This window comes from Pyxicephalus adspersus, chromosome 3 (assembly GCF_032062135.1).
Source record: "Pyxicephalus adspersus chromosome 3, UCB_Pads_2.0, whole genome shotgun sequence".
NCBI classification, from domain to species: domain Eukaryota; kingdom Metazoa; phylum Chordata; class Amphibia; order Anura; family Pyxicephalidae; genus Pyxicephalus; species Pyxicephalus adspersus.
In genome coordinates this window covers 104,160,063-104,173,970 of record NC_092860.1, presented here as the reverse complement: position 1 = coordinate 104,173,970, position 13,908 = coordinate 104,160,063, and the positions used below count along the sequence as shown (strand labels likewise).

At 41.4% G+C, this 13,908-nt stretch overlaps 1 protein-coding gene across 1 annotated transcript in view; it reads right to left on the bottom strand.

Annotated features, from left to right (window-relative positions):
• SMAD1 (SMAD family member 1) overlaps positions 1-11,638 on the bottom strand; it is a 38,132-nt gene extending 26,494 nt beyond the window's left edge. Inside the window, exon 1 of the mRNA XM_072405882.1 lies at positions 11,462-11,638. The gene's annotated coding sequence lies outside the window, so the exon portion shown is untranslated. The remainder of the gene's footprint in view (positions 1-11,461) is intronic.
• Positions 11,639-13,908: the final 2,270 nt, after the last annotated feature.

Sequence of the window (13,908 nt, the reverse complement as noted above, 5' to 3'; positions counted from 1 at the left end):
AAAAAAAAAAAAAAAAAAAAAAAAAAAAAAAACAAAACAAAAAAACAGTCATGTTGCTACTTTTAGTGAGTGCCAAGGTCAACCTCACTTATGTGCTGGAGGCACAGGGTATTTTAACTCTTGCTGTCCATGTTTATTACTATATAGAAAACCTGCAATATTATCACAGTCTGCCTGAAGGGTATCAAAAAAGACTTTCAAAAAAGTCAGAGACAACATTAGAAAAATTGATACAAGAACGAAAAGCCTTACAAAATTTGACAGAAGTTCTCTAATGGATTGGTTGGAGTTGAGCTTGAAGCCTACTAGGTCAGATGGGCAGGAAGGATTTATCGGTCCGTCATACAGAGGCTTTTCAGTTTTGGATAGATGCCAGTAGGCTAAATCACCCCTCAGTTTCCTGGACCTTTTGGGGATGCTAATGGTGAGATCTAAATTTCAATTCCCACCTCCACCCATCTGCCATAGCCATTTAAAGAGAGTCTCATGCTCCCTGTTGTACTTAACTAATGGTACAATAAATTTCAGGAACACCATCAACACTTGGCTGGTGCAAGAAGAGGAGAAAGACTATAGCTGGGAATGATAGTGAACACCTTCAGCAGAGATCTCACCTCTGTTAACATGGCACAAAAAAATAGCGGACGATTTAACCCACCAGAATCAAAATATAAACACTATACTAATACTAATGTATACTATACTAATGTTTCAAGGCATTTATGGAAAAAAAGGTTCTATATGGAAAACCTGGCAGGCAGCAAGGGGTGTAATCAGCTGGCCCTTATGTGGCTCCAGCCATCCCTAACACCCAACCTAAATAATGGAGGAAGTGCTTGTTTAAAAGACACAAAAGAACCAAATTCCTTATTCTTCCCAGCGGAGGGGTTCAACAATTGGGCGTGTGGTGTGGGACTGCATGTTGCTCTGCTAAAGGATACAGCTTGGAAAGATGTTTCCTTTGATGCCTGAGAGCAGTATGGATGCCTTTCCGCTGCACAGGGCCCTGATTAAATTATGCAATTAGAGCTGAGTAGACACATCTATATATAGAGGCTATCCTGCTTTTGTGCTGCTACACATACACACCCACACAGATGTGCATTTTTGGTGAAATATTGAAAAAACACAACACCTGTTTTCCACAGACAGTTCAAAAAGTCAGGGAGGAGGCAAATGTGTACGCTATTCGTGCAGGAAAATAAGGGTGGGGGGCTTCCCACCTTATTATGTACTGTCCTGTTTAATTCAGGGCGCTTTCCACACATGATAGATGTCTGCTTGCTGAGGACGAGATAATACACAGATGGGATGCTTGCATAAACATTTCACTGCAGATGTGTAAGATAGGTAGGGAGGGGATAGAATTGTATTATTGCTTGAATGATCCTCAGAGTAAAACAAATTGCTTTGCTGAGGGGGAAAAAGAGATTATATAAATTAAAAAAAAAAAAAAATAAGTTCTGGTGTTTGAATGTATTTCCACTCTAAACGTTGATTAAACTCATCCCTTTATCTAAGGGCTAACATGTAAAGGCAGAAGAATTTTATACAAATATCTTACTACTTCTAGACACTAAAGAGCCCACATAGGAAGAACCTGTACCGATTCCAATATGTAGATATTCCCAATAAATACCAGTTTTGGTCCATTTATATTCTAATTGTGAAAAAAATTCACTTTAATGAATTAAAATATTTATAATAACTATAATAATAATAATAATAATAATAATAATATTAGTACAAAGTGATATACATATCAAGTACATATATATACCAGCACTGTATGTATTCCTGTGGGCATTATCCCAGCTCCAGGGATATTAGACAGTCAGTGATTGAATGGGATGTGGGATAAAATAGGCAAGCATAAGAATTAGGAGATTTCTAATGAATATTGTGAAGTCTTATTACCTAGCAAAAGGGCACCAAGGAAAGACAGCTGTAGACCAGTATTGGGGGTCAAGGCTCAGGAAGGGAAAGTGGGCTCGATAAAGATATCTATCAGCAAATTGTAATGTGTTTGTGTAAGGCTACTTAGGTACACACGTCAGATGATTCTCTGTCCGACTACGTTCATGGATACATCCTGGCAGATCTACAAAGGACGTCAATGCAAATGAAGGGCTGCTCCCTCAATCTCCCGCTCTCCATAGAGCAGATTGGTGATGTATGTATAGTGCTCATTCATGCATCGCTTCATTGGATAGGATCCTGAAAGATCCTTTCCAACGACAAAAACCTAACGTGTGTACGTAGCCTAAGTTCTATGAGACGGTTTAGCTGAAGACCATACAAAGGCTGATAAACTTATATTTGATTTTATCCAAGGCTGCATTTCAATTCCAATCGGGTAATACTTTTCCAAACAACCATACTTTTACATAATCTGTATTCATCAGGCACACCAATTTTTAAATTTTTTTGCCTTGTTCAATAAGATTTATTGAAGAAACAGGCTACTTTCTGAAATGCCAAGCTTTATAAGCGTAGGGAATGGGTGGGACTGCTCCAAGCTGCCATGATGTAACTCTCCAGAGTCCAGTTAGGGGCTTGGCATTTTTTCTCATACAACTCAGGTCAGATAACTAGTACTGCTGCATTCTGACATATATATGCATATAATTATATATTTATATATATATATATATATATATTTTTTTTAAGTTAATTTCTTCTATATTGTAAAATAGAGTCAAAATAATCAGTAAAAAAAATCAGGAGTATTCCCATCTGAATACTACCGTTTTATGTTATGATTAGGAAAGGGGAGGGTTTTTTCCAATTCAAACTGTTCTGGAATGACAAACTGCACATCCATGTATGTTACTGTATAGTAAATAAGATTTATCACCCTAGAATATGCCATGACTTACTGGAAAGATCCCCCAGCGATAGACAGAAAAAAAAAATTGTACAGGGACAACATCATCTTAGGAGTGCACTGTTCTCCCTAGCCTCTTTTAGCCGGGTCCAGCACCCAGCACTTTTCAGCAACCACCGGGCTGTTTGTGGGTGCTTACTGAGAAGTTGGGTCACAATACAGGGGCTGTCACCCGCCTACAATTACTTCCCACCCAGCTTAAAATAATTTCTGGGTTGAGCACTGGAGTGTACTATATTACACTTTTCTTAAGATATGCTTTAAGCAAAGTGTTGCTGACCATATGAGGTTGATCTCTTTTCTCGCTTTCATTTTTTGTAAACCAAAAATTAAAATGTCCTCAGGCATTTAAATTATAAAATAAAGACTTGCCATTAAAACACTGACAGAGGAGGATTCAGAGATTTAGAAGTTATACACTTAATTGAAGTGCACTAATTGGTTGTGGCAGCCACAAAGGGTTAAGTTGAGTCAAGGTGATTTATTGCAGGATGTCCTGGACACTGCAGAAGCTAGACAACAAACAGTGAGTTAATTTGCTTTATCCTGCTCTGTGCAGCCATCCACAAATGTACAAGTAGCCTTCAGCTGCCAAAACATGTCCATATCAAATACAGAAAACTTTACCATAAAAATATATATGTATAAAGATCACGCATTCTCACTACAACAAGGGAACCAAATCTACAGCTAGCAAATCGTAAAACAAAACTAACATATTGGCCAAACTCAGTCCAAAAAAATAAATCTATAGGCTAATAAGGGAAAAAGAGGGTATGGAAACTAAAAACTAAATAGGAGGGAATATTCAATACTTCTAAACCTATGAACAGATGACAGATTTTAAAACCATGACATACAGGTTCCGCAAAAAGGTATCAACACAAAGCAAATTTTGAGTATTCAGTCTGGGCGAAATCCTAATGGATTAGAACCTGTAGCAGACTCACTAGACTAGTCAGAAATTGGTGAACTACGAGTTATCCTATCAGGATCGATGACTAACAGGTTTATTTTATACAGTCAGGCTGAAAAATGCACCGACTATAACATACAATAAAAAAGGACACAAATCTTATATCTATATACCAACAAATAACATGTGTTTTCTACGCTATTGACTCCAGCATCTAATCCAGTGGTCCCCTAACTGACTCCCCTAGCTCACCACTAACTGGCCCTTGGGGTTCTCTTCCTCCCACTGATACCAAGGATGGGGCACGATTTATTCTACTGATGCCAACAATCGTTCAAGGAATGAATGAATGAATGAATGAATATTCATTGTGAAATGAAGCCATATGAAGTCTTTTCAGACATGGTCCAAATTTGCTTAAATTTGTTTTGTTTTTCAAACTCTCCTAATCTTGCTCAGTTACTGACATCCTTACCTGGTTCACTTCCAGGTTTGGGATCTTCAGGCATTTTCATAATTCAGGCTTGAAGTCCCATTTATGCTCACAGGATTTCAGTCATTTCCAGCAGCAACCAACAGCCAGACACAAGTTCAGCTTAAAATATTGCAAACAGGTAAAGAGGTACTGTCTTATTACAGAAGGCACATCACCTCTCCTTTTTGCAATAAATACCCTGCCTGCTCACAAAATTTGTTTTCACAACTTTGTATATACATGCAATTTCTGCTCTGCAGATCAACACACCAGTGGACCCAAAGAATCAGACATATGTGGGTGTGTAGGAAGCCTGTGGTCTCCACCCGTGCTATGTCCCTAGGGGGTCAATTCAAAGCTACAGGAATAAACTATTGGATAGAAGCAGTGTGGGGATGTAGGCACACTGAAATGCTGACAATTCTACTTGTGCGTTGCTGCACTTTGTGGCAAATGCGGTCTTTTTCCTATTTTAGATAAAGTGTCAAGGTCTAATCTAGGTATCTAATAATCCCACAGAGAACCATCAGAACGTCTACTAGTAAGCCTCAATAGGGTATTTCCCATTAAATAAATATAAAAAAAATTTCTGCTAAAAGATTTTTTTAGTAGTCGGTCATCTGAGTGAAGCCAGAATAGTAGCCAGCCACCAGCTTCTCACTAAACCCTAAATAAGTGCTACATACACTAATTTTCAGACTCAAGTCATCCATCGTTATATAAAAAAAAAAAAAAAAAAAAGAATTCAATTACATGAGAACACAGCTGCCTAACACAACTAGTAGAAAATTGCTAGGAAACAGAAGGATGATAAATGTGCAGAACAGCTCAGCATTTTACAGCTAATGTTCTGTATCTGTTCACTGTGCTGAGGTCAGTCTGGAAACAGAAAGCCAGATGGACAATACAAACCCAGTAACTAAACTACAAATATAACCATTTTCTTTTCTTTGTGGCAGGATACTTTTTGTCTAAAACTTCAGCCAAAAAGGTGATGTGGTCACGTTAAAAAGACAAAGATAATGCACCAACTGATATGATATGCTGATTTGACAACGAAAACGAATTTAAAAAACGAAATTCAAACTCCCATATCAAAGGACATTTTGAATGGACTGTGCACACAGTATATATACCTTCGATAACAACGATTTTCAAGACAGAGCATTATGGGACTGTCCTAAGAAAGGAAACGGATGTAGCTGGCACACTAGTCATAAGTACATCAAGGAATGTTTGGAAAACTTGGTTTCCTGAACGACAGAAAACACGTTATGTTTTAACTTTTTTTTTAACAGTTAATAATTTGCTCCCTGGATCACAGAGCGGTAAAAACCCGAAAATAAAAAAAAAATAAAAAATACCAATAGTACTAAACTATGCTTATATTCTTCTTATGTTTGGCCTGATAATAACACATCAAATTGTAATGTTATAAGTAGCTATTTTGCTGCGACTTCCTGTTGTCAGTATATATTCAGCCAAGACAAATCTTTGTACACCACAAACGAAGTTACAACACTGCAAATCATATATCGTATAGGTAAAGCCAACATTTGCACAAAATGGTCTTTAGTGTAACATACAGAAACATACTGGACTGTAGGTGTTGTAGGCTTTTTCCTCATAAACCTTTTGTTTTTTCTTGACACACGGTAAATTTAGAATATTGAGAGCAAAAGTTATAGAATAAAAAATTAGGATCAATTATGGAAATCTTTAAAATGTGTCCCAGCTTTCTTGTCAAAAAACGATTGTGTTAAAACACAGTTCGCACATATAGCGTTTTTTTTATGTGACTAAATTAGGATGAGCCAACTAATAGGTTCACATAATATACTTTTACAGAATGACCCTGTTCGCCCTGATGTATCATTTTGCACCAGATCAGTGCTGTAAATCAATCTGAGATCTGTAGCATATTGAAAAGTCTAGTAACGATGCTTTTTCCCTCCGTCCCTAGAGTCTCCATTAGACAAGATATTATTGATGATCTCTTGTCAATATGCTGTACTGACTACCTAAGGTACACATGAATCTAAAAATTAAAGCTATGTGTATCAATAGGTATCAGCACAACAGTTCAATAAATGCTTGGCCTTTTTTGCCCTTGTACCTGGTGACCCTGCCATTTCCTTGATTCTGGCCACACCAAGCATGAAAATGGACCCATAATGCAGCAGTCAGTTTCTGTACCTGTGAGACACAAACTAAGATAAAGGACCCATCTCCTCTGAGCAGAGCCCAGCCCCCAAGACACATTGTGGTGCCTGTAGTGCTCTCTCCAACCACGCCTTCCACTCCGAGTGGACACAGACATAGAACATTATAGTTCACCTCTGTGTGCTACAGCATTCACTCATTGCCCCTGCCACGGCAGACGTGGCCCCCCCACTAAGGGGAAAGACACTGAGAAAGACTGGAGGTCACATGACCCAAAAAGGAAAAAGATACCTAGAAAACTATTTGGTTTACTATAGTATTTTGTGGCAATGGGTTCAGAAATACTTTCATCATTTCCCAACAATCAGAAAGAATTGAAAAATGGACCAGTGAAGGGGACACCACTGATTATTCTGGTACAATGGCACCATGAACAAGTGAACAGGCAGTTTCATAAGCAATTTATATGAAACAGGAAGAACTGGGTGTAAGGATATGAGAGCGACTATGACAAGGGCTCAATTGTGATGACTAAATGACTGGGTCAGTGCATCTCCATAATGTTACTATTGTAGGTGTACCAGGTATGCAGTGGTTAGTGCTACTCAAAAGTGGTCCAAGAAAGGACACCTTGTGACAAGGTAAAGGGGCTCACTTAGGTCCAAAAGCAAATCTGGTCCGACCATACAAAACAACTGTATAGGGGAGGGTGTGGAGTTGGATAAAATCTCCTACAATGGCCAAGTAAACTTCCGAATTAAATCATGAAGCATGCGTGTGCCTTTTATTTATCTGGAAAAAAGATGGAAGCATGACGTGCTCTAGGAAGAAGGAAGGCCGATGGAGGCAACCTGACCTAATATTATGACTTCCAATGTCGTTGTGACAGATACACCAGATACCACTAAACCCCTGCAAAGGGCTTGTGGATTCCATTTTGGTCAGAAGAGTTTTGGTGGAAAAGGGCGATCCACACAATATTGGGAAGTTGGTTTCATGCTTTGGATGATCAGTGGATGGTTATAAATATACAGAGCAAAATGTAAAAATACACCCGCTAGAATACATGAGGTGAATTCCATTACAGATTTCACTGAATATCAACTTCAAAATAAAAAACACAAAAATCCCTTCTTGAAGTCTAGCAGTCTTATTTCCCCAAACTAGAAAACTCTGACACGTACTAATGACTAACAAGTGGCATGCACTTGGGACTATGACCTAGCAGAATATTTACACTGCGGGCTTCTGGGATGTCATTTGTCATCACCCACCCTGAATACCACAGTCACTGTAAAGGTCCCATTCATACTGGGTGTAGAAGTCTGTATGTTTTAATAAAACAAATTGCAGTTAAAGTTAGAACAGATTTGCATAGGTCAGAATGTTTTCTTAACTAATTCTGGCAAAAAAAAAAAAGTGTATTAAAGCACAAAAATTAAACCTTTATTTTTTCAATACTGCAGATAAAACAACAAAAACAGCCGCACACTACAAAACCACGGATTGAAAGGAAACTCATATGGAGACCACGACTGTACACCTCTCCTACTGAAAATGCCATCATGTCAATTCCATGGCTTCAGTACGTTCGAAGCTATATTAGTACATAAAGAAATAAAAACAAATGAAAAAGTATGACATACTCTACTATTGATGACCTGACATTCCTGATCTGCATACTTGCCATGGATCAGAGACTCCTAATGGCATTTTTAGAAGGGCAGCACAACAGCCTACATATTTCTATAAATACAGCTTTCCGTCATCACACAATAATATTTTTAAGTTTTTGAAAAGACGTAATAATCCCCAAAGGAGTGACAGACAGCACTAATGCACCCATGAAGTGTCGGCTACTTCTGGGCACATGAACTCCTAGGACTACAAAAACCAACAAGTGTGGCCATAAAGCCAGTCAGTTCTCCATGGGTCCAACACCATCAAGCAGGGCCATGCCCAGCAAGCTTAGAAGTGTAAGAACATTTGGGCATGGATTCCATCGGTTGCAGTAAGAAATGCACAAGAAGCACCAATTTTCAACAGTTTGAGCTAGGCCCTTTATAAAAATTATGATGGCCTTTAGTGTAAGCATTTGTCAATTACATTGTTTTTCACTTGGATAACTAATCAATAAGACCAACAATCGGCAGTCTTTCCAGAGAAATGAATAGGAAATCACTGCACACGCGTAGCTGGCATCAGCCAGCTTCCAGCAGCCCACGAGCCAGAAGACTAAAAGAACAATTCTTTAAAGAAGAACTCTGATAAGTAACATTTAGGTCACTGCCATTTACTTTAAAATTCACAGAAAGCATCGCCTTTACAAAACAGCAGTCATGGTGGCACAATGCCAGGCAGGCAAACAGACATAATAATCGAAAAGGATTGGGACAGAATTGGAGATGAAATTTTCACTTAAAAACAGGCACACAGTAAAAACATGGCCGGGGCAGGTTCTGATTTATCAAAGCCCTCCAAGGCTGGAGAGGATACACTTTCATCAGTGAAGTTGGGTGATCCAGCAAACCTGGAATTTATTTCTAAAAATCATTTGCTTTTTGCTAGCAAATGTTTTGAATCCTGGACCAGATTTATTCTACGTTCGCTGGATCACCCAGTTTTAGTGATTAAAGTGTATCCTCTCCAGGCTTGGAGAGCTTTAATAAAGCAGGCCTTTTATCCCAAGGTGTTGCTTTGGAAGAGCAATCAGAGAAGTTTAGCAAAGTTTTTAAATCTGCCCAATCGCCGTTTAGTATTTTCATGTTGTTCCTCTCCGTGTGACGCTTACCTGTGAGCAGAGGGTTATGTGCTCTCTGACCTAATTCATAAAAATATTCAGCCAATCAGTATTTTTTATTTCCAACATAGGCCAATGTGTAGGCAGAGCCAGCCAATCAGAGCCTTGGCTTGAACATGACTAACTTTGCCAAGCTTAGGTATGTATCAGGGGAGAGACCTGTGTATGGTACGTGGATGGCACATCAGAGGTTTGTAGTCACTTGCAAAGGATCCATTTTCATGTTGCATACCTAGCACACAGGCGTTGAGGAGAAGGGCAGAGGATTTTTACAACAACCTGGGATGACCATGCTGCTCCTACACAGATACAGTAAGTGAACGCCATGACACTAGTAAAGGAAGAGAACCATTGGCAGAATCATCAGAAGACAAAGTAATAAAGGCTGGAACATATGCAGCCAACACATCTAATATATTACTAAACCACAAAATACTTGTATTATGTGAGCTTAGATACACTATATCCAAATCACTAATATTTTATCGTGTTAACGACATTCCTAATTTTCTGAAATCCGCAGCCTTCATCAAAGGAGATAACGGCTTTGATTAGGCACCCTTGGCATAGGGTGACAACGTTCTCTGAATTGTGCTCCAGTGTTGTCACCTCGGTACATGTTCTCCAGCTGGGCACAGCAATGCTGATGACATATGGTTGCAGGCCTGGTCCTCAGTCAATATGGCCCCGCAGATAATTAGATAATAGCCAGGAGCCTGAATGAGAGTGGAGAACATTAGTGGTGTTTAGAGCTTTCCAGGAGGTCAGCCAGCAAGGACAGCCCTGAGGAGAAACCCAATGCTGTCTTGAAGCATGGCTCACATGAGACGGCCGGGCTGAGGATGACTAGACGAGGGAACTACAAACTCACAAAGCCGGCCACGGCCTCCCATGATTGCACAGTAACCAGAGCTCCGTACAATCCTCCGGGGACGATCCTGACTGATGCAACACACTGCAGGCTGCACATCTGTCCGCACCAAAAACACTGCTTTTCCAACAGAGTAATCCTGCAACATTTTATTTACCGGCCCTACGCCATTCCTTTCACCACTACCGATAAAAATAAACGCAGCCGCGCCACAGACGCAATACGACCTTGCCAACCCTGACACGGAGCGCTTTGGTTTTACTAATCCAAGCCAGGCATAAAATAATGTTATCCGAGACAGGAAACACACAAAGACACAACAGTGACCGGGGGAAATGGAGAGTCCTGACTCAGGATGAATCTAAACCAAGAAAAAGTCAGATATGGCTGCTGATCCGAGGTGCCATTCACCATTCCGCCATTCACTGCCCACCTTGTACAAGAGCCGATACCGGATGATTCTGATAGAAATTCACTGTCCTGACTTCCTAAACTTACACTACAGAACACCTCCTATGTTATGAAGAGAATAGATTGTAAGCTCTTCTGCTTCCTCTCCCCCTTCTGTGTCACTATTGTATCTGACATTTGTAGGCTTATGTACAACACAGCGCAATATGTTGGCACTATATAAATCCTGTTTATTAATAATGAATAGGTGGACAGGAGGAAATGTTCAAAGTTCAGATCAGGAGAGCAGCCTGGGGGGACAACAGCTGCTCCTCCATGCAGCAGTGAGGGAGTGTTGTCACCCAGGACAGGAAGTGTGATAGTAGCAACCATTGGAGCCCCCAGAAGTTTTGTAGGACAGACAAGAAGCAGTTTGTGAGTTGTTGTTGGGATTAGATGTGGCAGCATTGTACCCAGAGGTGTGAGGGCGGTGTAGGGAGCAGTGTGCAGGGAATGGCCGGGCCCTCCATAGAGGAGAGTCAGGCTCCTCACACAAGGGCTTCTGTGCAGTCCAGGCGCCATCACTCCCCCTCCCCCAGCTTCCCCCCTCCTCCTCCTCCTTCTTTCCAGGATCCCACAGCAGAACTTCCCACTATCCCGGGCTGACTCATTGCCGGGATACGGGGGAGCGCTGTGGAGTCACCAGCGCCTGTAATGGGATGGCTGCCCCCTGTCCGGGCCCCCATGGAAGAGCCGGGATATACTATGACGGGGGGGGTACTCTAGCTGTCCCAGCGTTACTTTTACTGAGCCGGAGAGAGCACAGGCCGGGCCATGAGTGAGCCGCCCTAAAAAACTACTTTGTAAAGTCAGGAGTCGGTGACAGAGGCCGGGCACGGAAAACTACAGGGACCCTCCCAGCTCCCGGTGTCTTATCCGAAACCCCCCAATCTCATTACCTGCTGTCCCGCCGTGCGGTCAGTCACCAAGCGCCGGGGCTCGGTGTGTTGTGCGATGCAGGAAAGCCGCTTGCATGCCTCCAACAGCAGCCCGGGATGAGAGGCTCCCTCCTCCTCCGTCTCCTCCTACACGGCAGCCTGGATTGATCTGGTCTCACTGGCGTCAGGGAGTCGGAGCCGCCCCACTGCCAATACACAACACACCCCAAGCAGGGACCGTCTGCAAAGCACAACCCCGAGCAGTCGGCGCAAGGCCGCCTAGGGGCTAGTCTTAAAAGAGACAGAGGGGGAGGGGAGCCAGTGTTTCACACATCCTCTGCCAGAGCTTTCCACACAATTGGCAGCAGCAGGAGGAGAGGAGGAGGAGGAGAGTCGGCTGTTGGTGCAGCTTGTTCTCACTGCTGCCATACACATTCAGGAAACATGACTTATGAGGAGTTTATTGGCTGCCCCATATTGCCATGGGCTGACTACAACAGCCAATCCCTCTGTGTATGCTTTGTCCCTATGGGAACATTTCCCTCCTTTGTTCTGGTCACAACTCAAAGTTTCGATTTTATTTCACTTTTAGTTCTTTTGGCAGGGGTTACCAGGGCAAAACGAAATAAACGATTTGGCTTCAGATACACCTCAAAGTACAATATAAGAAAAGCATGCTTAGCTGCAATAATTACCTTCATTCCAGGGCTGACCCCAATCCCACTACTAGCTCTATGCTGCACCATCACCATACAAAACCCTTCCTGTGGAGCCTGGCTCCAGCCTGATTGGACAATGATTGAGAAGCAGCAGACTAATGAGCCATCAGAATACATGTTATCCGCCTATGTATAAATTGATGCATTCTCCATTACAGGCTCTTTACAGGGACCTAATTTTTATCCTTGTGACCCCCATAGACATGGGAGGGTCGGGACCTGTAGGTTGCCTGCCAATACACAATGCAGGCTGTCTGTGCCACCTCCATATAGAGACCCTGGCAGTGGCATGGATGGGAGCTGTTTGGGAGGGGTACATGGGTGAACAGGGTAAGAGGGGGATACGGACACGGAGAGTAGTCAACAGGTATATAGCAAGGGGTTGAGCCAGGGGTGCAGAGGTGGCTGTTTGGGGTGACTTTTACTTGGGGAGGTAGTTTTTTACCCTAATACTCCTGTACTTTACTACCCTTTCCATTCCGTATGCAGGTAATACAGACATCTGAAGTGCACAATTTACAGCACAGCATGCAGAGAGCATTGGTCGGGGTATACAACACACAGCATTTAGTATTTATATTATTATTATATGGGATTCATATAGCGCCAACATGTTAAGCAGCACGGTACATTATATAGGGATGATACCAAGTGAAATTCAGGCACCCACATTGCCTAATTTAAAAAATGAAATTTAATGATGTGTTGAATAATACATATCTGCATTTATTTGTGTTGTTTACATCTGACAAGAGAAAAAAAACAGAGGCTTCCGAAATTTCCTTTTTGGTGGAGTTTTCTATGTAAATGTGCATATGGCCACACTGTACAGCCAGCCAATGGTATGGCTCCACAACAGATCCTACTTGTTTCAGGTCAGTGAGTCAAAAAGTGTTAAAGTGGAAATAAAGTTCTACTTTAAACATTTGCCATCAGGCAGGTCCTTTCCAGGACAGGTGATGTCCTTTCCACAATAAACATTTTTACCTGCCTGATCGCCACCCAGCTTTAAAAATGCGCTGATTGCCAGGAAAACCTCCACATCCTAACTTCCCTTGCAGATGTCGGGACTGGAGCAGTGGAGTTACGTCATCCCAGGTGGACAAAGTTTGCAATGAAAAAGGAAGAAGATGGCAGCCCCTTGATGGAACAGAAAAAGGTGAAAATACACAGGGTTGAGTTCCACTTTAAACCCAATTTGTATATTAGCACCCAGAGTTTTTAGTAAGTCACAATACAAAGTATTATTTCTCGCATGACAAGCTGACTTTTTATAAAAATAATAATCAGATAATAAAGTGCAATGAAAGTTCTACGTTTTTAAATCTTGAAGGGAATGATTGCAGAAAGGAGCAGGCAATGTCCCTTCTGCAATAATTCTTACTTGCCTGATCACACCAGTAAACTCTGGTGAATTATGCGTTGGTTGCTTCCCCGTGCTTGCCAGGACTGAATGAACTCCTGTGTTCTGACCAATCAGGATGGCCGAAGAGCACAAGAAGGAAGAAGATGGCAACATCCTGTGATGGCACAGGGACAAGTGAGTATAGTGGGGTTTAGTTCTGCTTTAATAGTAAACATTTGTAGCATCCATGACAATTTTGTGGGTTCCTTTAGGTGCTTTAACATATGTTATGTTTTTATGTTCCTATTTTGATTTCAATGGTCTAACAATGCTCCAGGGCAGACCGAAAATGCAACATATGTAGAGAAGCAGCACACAGTAGTGTGTTACCATGCATTGTAATG